The sequence below is a fragment of the Falco biarmicus genome, chromosome 13 (assembly GCF_023638135.1).
Source record: "Falco biarmicus isolate bFalBia1 chromosome 13, bFalBia1.pri, whole genome shotgun sequence".
Lineage (NCBI taxonomy): Eukaryota > Metazoa > Chordata > Aves > Falconiformes > Falconidae > Falco > Falco biarmicus.
Window position 1 is genome coordinate 24460162 of NC_079300.1, and position 10730 is coordinate 24470891.

The 10730-nt window shown below is 43.5% G+C and overlaps 1 protein-coding gene across 2 annotated transcripts in view; it reads left to right on the plus strand.

Annotated features, from left to right (window-relative positions):
* Window positions 1-10730, plus strand: part of LOC130158311 (glypican-5-like) — a 391572-nt gene that overhangs the window by 370824 nt on the left and 10018 nt on the right. The gene's annotated exons all lie outside the window — the stretch shown is intronic.

Genomic DNA, 10730 nt, shown 5'->3' on the forward strand with positions numbered 1-10730 from the left:
GTCCTCTCTCTTACAATTATTTTGAATGGGTTTAATCTAAATTTGTAACTAGATGGCTACAGATCTGTGGGGCTTCTTGTTTAAGGTTTGACTGCAACCATACTAAATGGCTGGTGGCTCGGTAATTGTTCTGGATACCAGTAAATGTTGGGTTCCAATTAAATTGAAAATGTCCAGTGTTGTTCTTCGCTGTCCATTAATTATCAAGGTTTATGTCTTCCCATTATTGATTTGACAGTGGTGCATGAATGCCTCAATCAAGATCATGACCCTAGGCTGCTTAGCTGCTGTAGACCCACAGAAATCATTGTCCATGTCCTGAAAAGCCTAAACAGGCTAGTACAGAAAACTGAAGGGTTGCAGGTTGTCTTCTGAGCTCCTGTTTTTTATAGGAACTGGTTCCTGGCTCGGGGAATACCGCTTAGCCAACAGTGGTTAGAAAGACTCCTCCATTCACCTTGCACTGTCTCTGCCAGTCTGGGAAACTATTACCTCTGCTCTGAAACACACCAGTCTTTATGAACTTTACTTCAGATCTCTAATCTATCCTTAAATTAGGTATTTTTTCCCCAGCTAGCTCAGTATGCAGCGCTTTCTCCATCAGTTGGCTCCAATTATGTGATCCTCGCATGCTATCTCTGAATAAATGTTCTCTGAAGTCATAAAGTAGGAGGACGCCCTTGGTGAGCTACTGTGATTCAACTGCTTCAAACAGGAAGAGCGCTGTTGAGGTATATAGGTTAATTTCACCCATCTCAACTCAAGTTAAACAAGAATTTCATGAAGTCCAACAGGTGCTGGGTTTACTACTCCTGAAAACCTGGTTTCCCCAAATTCTTTACCCAAGTAGATACTCTATTACGTTTTCTTTTCTAGCAAAGGACATATTGCTTGGCCTGGATTTTTGTAAGATCTCAGGTGCCAGGAATGAGCCTACTGAGAATAATCCAAGATGCTTAGTATGCTCTAAAAGAAAAAGAAAATCTAACTCCTTGATTTAATTCCTGAGTGGGAGGTCAGCCTTCCTAATGAGTACTAAGCACCCTGAGGCATCGACCTAGACCTATTGTGTCAAGCTCATGGGCCGAGCTCGTAGTCAAGCCCAAAGTCCTGTTGGTCTGTGCTGGTTGCACTCTGGGTTTGACTCAAGTCTCACCCAGGGCCAAGAACCAAGGTTTGCAGAGATGGAGAACCAGGACTCAAACCCTGACCCCCCCAGGAGAATGAGCCACATGGCTTCATGCAGACATGTAGATGTTTGCTATCCATCAAGTAAAATACAAATTCTTAATTAAAAAGAAAATCCCTTCATAATCTCAAATAAAGAAGTGTATACCTGAATTCCAGATCAGATCTTTAGGAGCACTGCCACAATAGTAAATGGAAGGGTTCCTTAAAACCTATGGTGTCAGTGATATGTGGCTTAAGTAGATCATGACACAGTCAACTTCTACAGCAAAATCCATCATACCAAGATTGAATTTGCATGCAAAATAAGGTTTGTAGGACTAGACATCCAGAGGCTGTAGCATAGCAGTCCCTGAGTACAGGTTCACATCAGAAATGTTAATTGTCTCCAAACATCAGGCAAGTAATCTGCATTTTGAAGAGTCTCTAAATGGGCATTTACATAATTTATATTTTACAAAGTCCACTGATGTACATTTGCATAATAGACTGCAGCAGTGCCAACAGATCTATCGCAGCACACGGTGTCAGCTCTCATGAACTTCCAGCGGGTTTTTCCCTTTACTGGAGCTCCTATGACAGAAAGGAATTGGCAATAACTGATAAAAATCTCAAAGAGTAGCCTGAGAGCCTGTCAGAGCTTCTTTGGCTGGCTGGAAACGCACAGAAATCAAGCCGCATGCTCAGTCACCTAAGAAGTGCTCCGCATATGTCCACGTCAGTTCTGTGCATGGAAACAAGCAGAGATGGTCCTTTATGTGTTCATTCTAGTTCGTTTAATTTCCTCATCTGGCATCTCCCATTGCTCTCCACTTGCTTGCAGTAGCACCCTGCTGCTTTCATGCTGTCCAGCTTCTTCCTCCTTAAAAACTAACACATTTTCTTACCACCCCCCACCCCCAGCCCTTTAGCATGCATGATCTGTTGGAGGCGTCTGCAGGAGCCTGGAGAAGGGCTTTGGGAACCACGCTGGCTTTGGCGCTGGCCTCGCCGGGGCAGACAAGCTTGAGCACATCAGTGGAGGGAGAAGCCAATTGAAAGTTCCAGACCTTTGAGTTCCAATGCCATGTTCATCACTCTCAAAAATGATGTTTTTATCATTCTCATGATGGAGTTAGTACCTCAAGGGTTTTTTTTATCTGATGTGTGGTCTATGGGCAGAAGTTTTTTTTTTCCATATGCCAAAGTGGGAGAACCCTGGCCAATGTAAAGTTTAGCAGCGGTGTTACCCTGGAAAAGGTGGAAGATTTATAGCCCTCAGTCTGTTACGTACCACAGCGTTAGCAGTCTAGCCACATTCAGTCCTGGTGGTTTTGGTGTAGATGTCTCCCATGAAAACTGGAAGGAGCAGTTCACACCCTCCCACAACAGAACTGGGGAATGGGATCATTGCCAGCTCCAAGCAGGAATTTCCTTCCTTTAATTTGCTCCACAGCCTGAACACTGACTGAGCACAGTCTTATGCATATGCTCATGGATGGTGCTTCATTTTGTAAGACGTTTTATTAGAAAAGTTTATTTTTTTACCCCTGGTTGTATATCTCCTTTCCATTGGTGTTGATGTGGGTATTCGTCATCCTGCTGAATGTGATAAGGGTTCATCAGTTTCACTGCACGCTACTAATAAGATAATGCTTTTAAGCCGTTTGGTGTTTTCACATGAAACATGTTCTTCTTGCTACAGATATTCAGTAGAGTGATGGCTCTAATCATCCCCTCCGTCAATAACTGTCAGCGGTGATAGAGCTGGGGTTCTGGCTGGTCGGATAAACGTAGCAATGTGAAATGGAGATGTGCCTGCTGAACGGTTGCCAAACTAGGGCAGGAGAAAAGGCGAATTTAAACTTCCCACACCAGAGCTGAAGCAAGCCTGATGCTGTGATGTTTTCTTTACTGCTCTCGGTATTACGTCTAAAATGATTAATCCAGGATAGTATCTTACCACAGTTTCTTTGATTACTGTTCTGACTGAAATGAAATATAGGAAAGATTCAATAAACAAATGTTTCCTACTGATTGATCTGAGGACCAGAACTATCCTTTGGCATTAGAACTAATCCTTTTTTGTCATCCAGATTAAAAGAAATCAGATGACATGTGGATTGAAGTGATTTCAAAGTTTATTCTATAATTAAACATCAATTATGATTATATCCTATTAGAACCTCTTCAGAAGATTTTTAGTATAAGATTCTGTCTGTGCTCAAGAAGTGACAGAAATACAGTAAACATTTAAAATCCTCACTGCTGCCTTTGGGATCTGGTGACTTCCAAAATCTTGTGGCAGGAATCACGTCTGCCCAAGCTTCTTGGGGAGCAACGGGAATAGCTGGAAGAATTTGACTGGCTTTTAAAGAGTGAGGAATGATGAGAGCAGCACGTTTGCAGGGTGAAAAGAACCTTCCAGATGTCTTTTAGAGATGTATGTGATTGTTTTTCTGTGGCTGCCATGCTGGACGTCGATGCCTCGTTTGTGATTATTACATTCCGGGATGTAGTCGGGCTGCTTGAAGTGTAGGGGTTGGAGGCGCCTGCCTGGCCAGGGCAGCTGTGAGCCAGAGGGTCTGCCCCGAGTCCCAGAGCTCTTTGGTGACAGGGGAACTCGCGGCTTGTTTTCTCCTGCCCACTCCTTACAGATACGACATCGATTTATGCCGAAATGTGAGTGGACGGCTTCCTACGCAGCGAGCAGTCCATCTGCCCACCCTTGCTGGTATCTCCTTGTGGAGGCGTGAAGAGCCCTCAGTGGCACGGAGCAGTTTCTAGTGTCTCGCCTTTTTTGCTGACATCCTTCTAACTTAATTTGAGTAGCTCTTTCCAGTGGATTTTGGGCCACTTTGCTCTCAGGGTAGACCCAGGTAGTCGGGGCATGTAGCAACGTGGCAGAGCCTACTTCAGTCTTGGTGTGACCCTGCAAGCCTACGCTGGTGAGGTCTGGCAGCGAAGAGGAGACCTGTGGGCCACCTCTGTCACACTGCCCCAGGAACACACAGCTCCTTGGGTTTGTGTGCACACTCAGCTGCAGAAACCTAAACGCTGTAGGGCTTTTGGAGATGGGAACCGAAGGATCTAGAGAACTGTTGTGCCCCTAGGGCTAGACAACAGCTGAGTGGGAGCTTTGAGAGTCCCAGTGGTGTGGAAATGCTCGTCTGGGACAGCTGACTTGGTATGTGGAAGAGTAAACTTTCCTGGGGATTGGCACTGGTAGTGCATAGGCTGTAACATACTCAAACCTGACCTTCCTCTCAAGCTCTGTGATTTTCACTTTATGGCATGGAGAAACTGTAAATGGTGCTTATATATGACCAGTGAGTTTTTTCAGCACAGAGAGATGCTGCTTCTCAGTTTCAGGCCTCAGGGCTGAGAGACATATGCCTAACTTCAAGCAGGTGGGTAACTATTTATTTTGGTGGTAGAAGCTCTGTTTAAAGTTAAGCAGATGAAGTTCAAATCCTTGCTGCAAGCTGAACTTAGATTACTGCTAGTATAGGATCATATCCAGTCTTTTTACAAAATGGAGCTTTGTCTGTTTAGAGCTGCAGAGCTAAATTAGAATCCTCGTTACAAATGTCAACTGCAAATACAATTAGCAGTTTATGAAAAGGCTGGGTATTTGTAACATGCAAATTTTCAAGCAAGAAAAGGTGCAGTTTCCCCTTAAGGGAAAGAGTGCCAACACCACATGCTCTTTTTCTTCTCGAGAAATTAAGGAGTGTCTGGGGGAGAGGAGTTGGGATGGCTTTAAAAGTTTTTGTACTCCCTTCCAAAATAAGTTTATAGTTTCCCCATATACAATTTAATTAAGCCTTCGATTTGACCTTTGTATTGAGCAATAAAACTTAACTGGGAAAGATGTGGGTAGAATGAGAGCACAAAGCATGCCCCACGTCAGCCAGTGTGAGAACTGTTTCTGTAACCAAAACTAATGAGATCATCAGGACAAAAGCAACAGCCAAAGCATTTTCAATTATTACTAATATTTTTCTTCCTTGAGCCAGTTTATATTTTTCTTAATTACAGCTTTGAGCTGTGGCGTGATATTTAGCAGATGCCTTCGGCACTTGGCGTGCTGATCACTTGCACACTCCAGACTGGCAGGGGCACCTAATCTTTGAAGTCTAGAGCACACATTCATCTTTAACCATAAAGGTCAATCCTGCATTCCTCGCATCCCCCTAAACTCCCATTAAGTTTAATAGGAGTTTTGAGCATGTGAGGCATGCGGTATCAGGATCGCTCTCAGTCTTCTGGATTTTACCAGTGAGGCATGTACAGAATTTCTAAACTTAACTAATTAATTGCACCATACAGTGATGGAAGAAGGCTGTCACAGAGCTTTATAGTTGTTTCTTTCATTACATGAAAGTTACAATGGAAGTTCAACAGATTTACGGAGAACATCATGTTTTGCAGATACTTCCATGCTGTGTTTCAGGATATCATGTCAGCTGTGCTGCAGTATGTACAAAGTATCTGGCAAACTAAACAAGCTTAAACATGCAACCACAAACATGTGCCTAGGACTAGACTAAAAACAGATGTTTCCAGGAAATGTAAAAGATGTTTGGCATGTTTTAAGCTTATACTTTCAGCTTGTCTGCATTTGAATAAGTCCTGTATTAATATAAACAAAATGACAAAACCTTTTCTTGCAAATGACCGACTGATTAATGGAACTCTACTGCTGAATCACACAAGGATTGTTAGGTTAGGTTATTTCTTCCCAAGGAAAAGATGGATTGCTCTGTCTTGACATTTACCATGGCAGGAGCTGAGGCAGTTATATTTGTGGGTTTATTTTTTAGCCCTCAGAACTAATACAATTTTACTGTGGCTCCTGAAAATCATGCAGGGTTTGCTATGGCAGCTGCATATCAAAAGCCAAACAAATACAGTGATAGGTTTCCTTAGAGAAGTACAGCTGAGATAATCTGTTCTCTCTATATATGTATATAGTGCATCAAATGTATATAGACACAAAGATTGTTTGGGAATGGGGGAAGGAGTTGCCATTTCATGTAAACGTGGCTTCCAGGCACCTGACATCTCAAATTGTCTCACAGTTGTTCCTGACTTTTCTTTACTGCATTTTTTTTCTTTGTTCATCGCACTTTTTTTATAACAGTAGTTCCTGAAAGTTCTGGCCAATGTTATTTCTTGAGGAGAGCGGGTATGGTTCTTCTCAGCCTGAAGAATTTACATCCAGAATGCACAAAATGTGTAGGAAATAAAGTAGTTCTGTTGATGGCCTACAGGGAGATGTAATCTCCCAAAGATCCCACAAAGTGTAATGCAGAATTAAAAACTGGACACAGATAATCCTAGTCCCAATTTCTGACCATGCCCCCAAGGCCAACTTCTGTTCAGTCACACGTTCAGAAACAGAACGATCGCAGAACCGAAATGGAACACGTCAGTTAACCCTCATAATCTTGTCCCACGAGTCTTCTGGAGAGGCTGGACTAACCCTAACGCAACTCAGTAGTTAGGAGGGTGATGTATTCGGTTGCAACTCCTGTAGTTCTTTCTTCCCTTTTCTGGTAAAAGATTTTTGCCTCCTAAGGCCGAGTTTCCATTAGAAGGTGTACGGGAAAAAGGTTTGTACGGACACCATATTCTCAGGCTGAAATGGAAAAGGGAGAACAGTACGTACCGGGGAGGCTACAGAGCTGTTAATTACTCCCTCCTCCTGACCCCGAAAGGGTTATATTACACCTGCCCTTTACTGGCTGGTATTATATAGCAGACAATAACAGTCCAGAATATGGAGAATGGCATCACAAGTTCTCACACTTTGGGAGTTCTCCCATTCCCATTTCCACAGCATTCTTGTTTCCATTTGTCTGCTGCAGCTGTAACTGGAAATAATTAGTGCTGGTCTTAATGTCAGGATAATAGATTATTTGGAAATTGTTGGTACATTTTATGGTGACAGCATTGTTTTGCAATTGCAGAGCTCCTTCCTTTGAATATGTAAAAGTAATTTCAGCTTTTTCTACCAGAGGTGATAAAAAGCTAATAATAACACTGCAGCATCTACTGTAATTTAAGAGCCTGTTCCACCAAGTTGCACCTAGCTTTAATTTTCTTATGAAGCTGTCAGCCAAAACCAAGCCTGTGATCAAGGTGAAATTTATCAAGCAACTGAGCTACAACATGGAGACTAAATGCAGGTACTGACCAGCTCACTTTAGACCTGCATTATGAGTGTCGTTACAGCCATGATGAGGCATTCAAGACCAAGGCATAAATTTGCTATCGTAGATGCTGACATTCTGTCTTTTCAAAGCACAATGTTTGCGTGAAAATCTAGGAAGAAATGGACAGGCCTGACTTCATGTAGTTAATGTGGTAAGGCAGAAATAAACAATCTCCCCTTCTTTCCTCCCTCGCAACTCTCTCCCCGGATACCTGGGTTGAAAGTTCCCCTTGGCAGCTCATGGTGTAAAACTGATGGAAACGTGTTCAAAAATCTCCACTTTGTTGTGGGCATGGTGGATTGGTGAGCGCTGATACTCTGCTGTCAGTGCCTCGCTCCATTAGAAACCGGGCCGCTATAACTAACATTTACAGGGCTGGCCTGGCAAGTCTCTCTGGTTTGTTTCTATTCAGAATTCCCTCACAGGGGTCGTACACTTGCCTGGTGTGATGATCCGTAGCCTCTGGATGCGTGCAGGCACCATGGCTGTTGGTCAATCACAGGTGTTCTGCCCGAGGAACAGAGGTCCTGAGGCACAAGCACGTTGCTTGCCCAAGCGCAAGTGCCGTAGCGTTGGCACTGGCATACAAAGCAGAGCCTGCCGGTGGCCCTCTGCTCAGCTTGACAGGTGAAGGGCAACGAGGGCTGGATCTGAAAGGTCAAACACAGGCTTCCCCCAAGTTAATCCCGCTTCCTTCAGTGTGAGATCAGCCCGTGCAACCGCCCTTCCCTTCCTGCCTTTTTCCTTTGCTCCGGAGATACTTGCTGTGGCGACAGCAGCAGCAGCCTGTCTAGGGAGCCTTTGCGTTTACCCTTCAGCTCCGTGGAGACAGTGCGGAGCATCATTCAGACGGGAGATGGAGAGGGTTCAAGTGGCACTGGCCCATCTTTGCAGGGAAAGAGCCCCTATGACACCCACCATTTGCAATCACAGAGAAAGGACTGAGCTCAAGTCCGGTCAAGAGGACAAAAAACAGAAAGCAAATGAACTTGTTCATCCCTTGACAGGACAATAGGAAACCTCAACAGACATTTAAGTAGATCCTGCTGATACTCTTAGAGAGCAACAGCATGCAAATACACCAATAAATAGTTACGTCTTTGACAGCCCCTGTCAGTAGCAAACTGCAAATTGGTTAGCCCAGGGAGGGGCAGCTAACAGCCGGGGTGCCAATATGACTTGAACTTGTGTCAGATAACCTGGTAATAACCTAATAAAGTAATATTTGCATTACTTTGCTCCTGGATCCTCACTGCCTCAGATTAAGGTGTGCTTTAATGTGTGACTCATGAAATACATCTGAAAGGCATGCTCAGCCCTCCGTATAGGAGAGATTTCCTGTTCCTAAATTAGATGACAGTGACAGTTTTGACTCTCCCTTTTATCCGAAGCGAGCCTCTCTGAGGAACAGTATTGATCCATATAAGTATTTATGAGAAGTTCCGTGCCGTCTGGGCGGCACATGCATTACTGGGTAGCAATCTGCGGTTAGATCTTCGAGGTGAAGATAATCTTAAATGATCTAAACACTGAGGTCAAGCAATTTTCATTATGTGCTTTGTTTATATTGTCAAGATGTGAATTTAACAGCAGTTAACACGGATGAAAGTTCAGCTAAGGAAGTGGACTCGGTCCTCTGGACTCAGTGAGCTGTTCCCAGCGCTCACCAGTAATCGCAGGGCCCAGAGGGTCTCTGAGCCATCTTCACTGACCCTGGCAGACCTCGTCCACAGCAAGGGTCCCAAAAGGCTGGTCAGGAAAGCTGCTTTGGCGGTCACCTGCCTTCACTAGGTGCCCCTTCTGGCAGGGTTTGAATACACACACTGGGAGCCTGGGCAAGGGAACAGCACAGTAGCTACTGCAGTGGCTGTATCACGTCAGGATGCAGCAATAAACAAACAGTGCAGAACAATATTCAAATGCCAGTGTCCAAAACGCCGTCACATGTGTTAGCCTGAGGTGAGCCGAAGCCTTCAAAGATTTTAACCACTCCGTTTCTGGAAAGGAGAGAGGGACTGATGATGGGAAGAAAGTTTCTAGTGACGGAGAAAGCTTTTAACTGGGAACCATGAAGCCTTTAAAACGCAGCCGGTAAATACTAGAACAAACCAAAGTTGTGGGGTTTGGTTGGCTGGTTTTATGAAGTTTTACTCTGGGGGGTTGATTCATGGGTGTTGAACATCTGGGGTTTGCTCTGCTGAGACTGGAGTTTCATTTCTGTGCTAGTCTTCACACTGACACTTTTTTTTTTAGCATGCTCACTATTTCTTTGCATTTTGAATGTCAGTAGTAGACTGAGCATACCCATCTCTGAGTCTGAGAAAAAGATTTAAGAGGAAAAACTCATTTAACTCTGAGTCTCTCAGCCAAAACCTTGGAGTGAGTAAGCAACAGGAACTCTGAGGAAACTGGAATAAAACATGAAATCTTTACGCTGCTGAAACTGTGCCTTAAAAACTAAATATAGGATTGAAAAAAATCTTGAACTGAATTAGGACTGAGACTATTTTTATTTATTTTTAAGAAGAGAGAAAACAGAGCATTTTAAATAAAATGCCAGTTTTGCACAATGAAATCCCAAATTAGAATTGGCCATGAATAGCATCAGAAGATACTCTGCCGTCAAGGCAGAGAATTCAGAATGTAGTCCTTTCCACGGAAAGGATAAAGGCAGAATTTTCTAATGTATTATTTAACGCTTGTTATGTAGTGCATTAAGCAGTCACTGAGAGGAAAGCTTTTAAAAACCAACAGCCTCCCTGATAACATTAAATCTTCCCTTAGATTTTTGGTTAAGTCAATATTAAGAAAATAAACGAATTAATACATTTTAGTCTGCCCGATTTATAGACGCCAATCAAGTTACAATGCTGGACATGGCCAACTGAAAGAGACGAATAGATTTACCTGAGTGAGGTCTTAATTTAATCAGCTGGCCCCAGAGAGCTGAAGTCAGCAGGCTGGGATGATATAAGAGGCAGCAGAGAAACAGTGCCTTTACCGCAGTCGAAAAGGAGAACGACAGTGATGGAAAGGAGTCTAGGCAGTGTCAGAACACACCTATTTCCATGATTTATTCTTAATTTACTTTAATGACAGTCTGAAGGTTTTTCTTTAAGTGTCCTCAGAATACTGATATTTTCTAAACAGTTAGAGAATGCTTTTTCTCCCCCTCCTTTCTGTTAGCTCCATTGCGAGTTGGAATTGAGGAGGAGCTATGTCTGCATTTTGCCATAATGAATTTTGAGCACAGTGTCAGACTAACCTTTTCCCACTGTACACCTTGCCAGCCCGTGTCCCTTCTCTGCAGCCACCCTCCAGTCAGGTCTAGGAATCACAGGT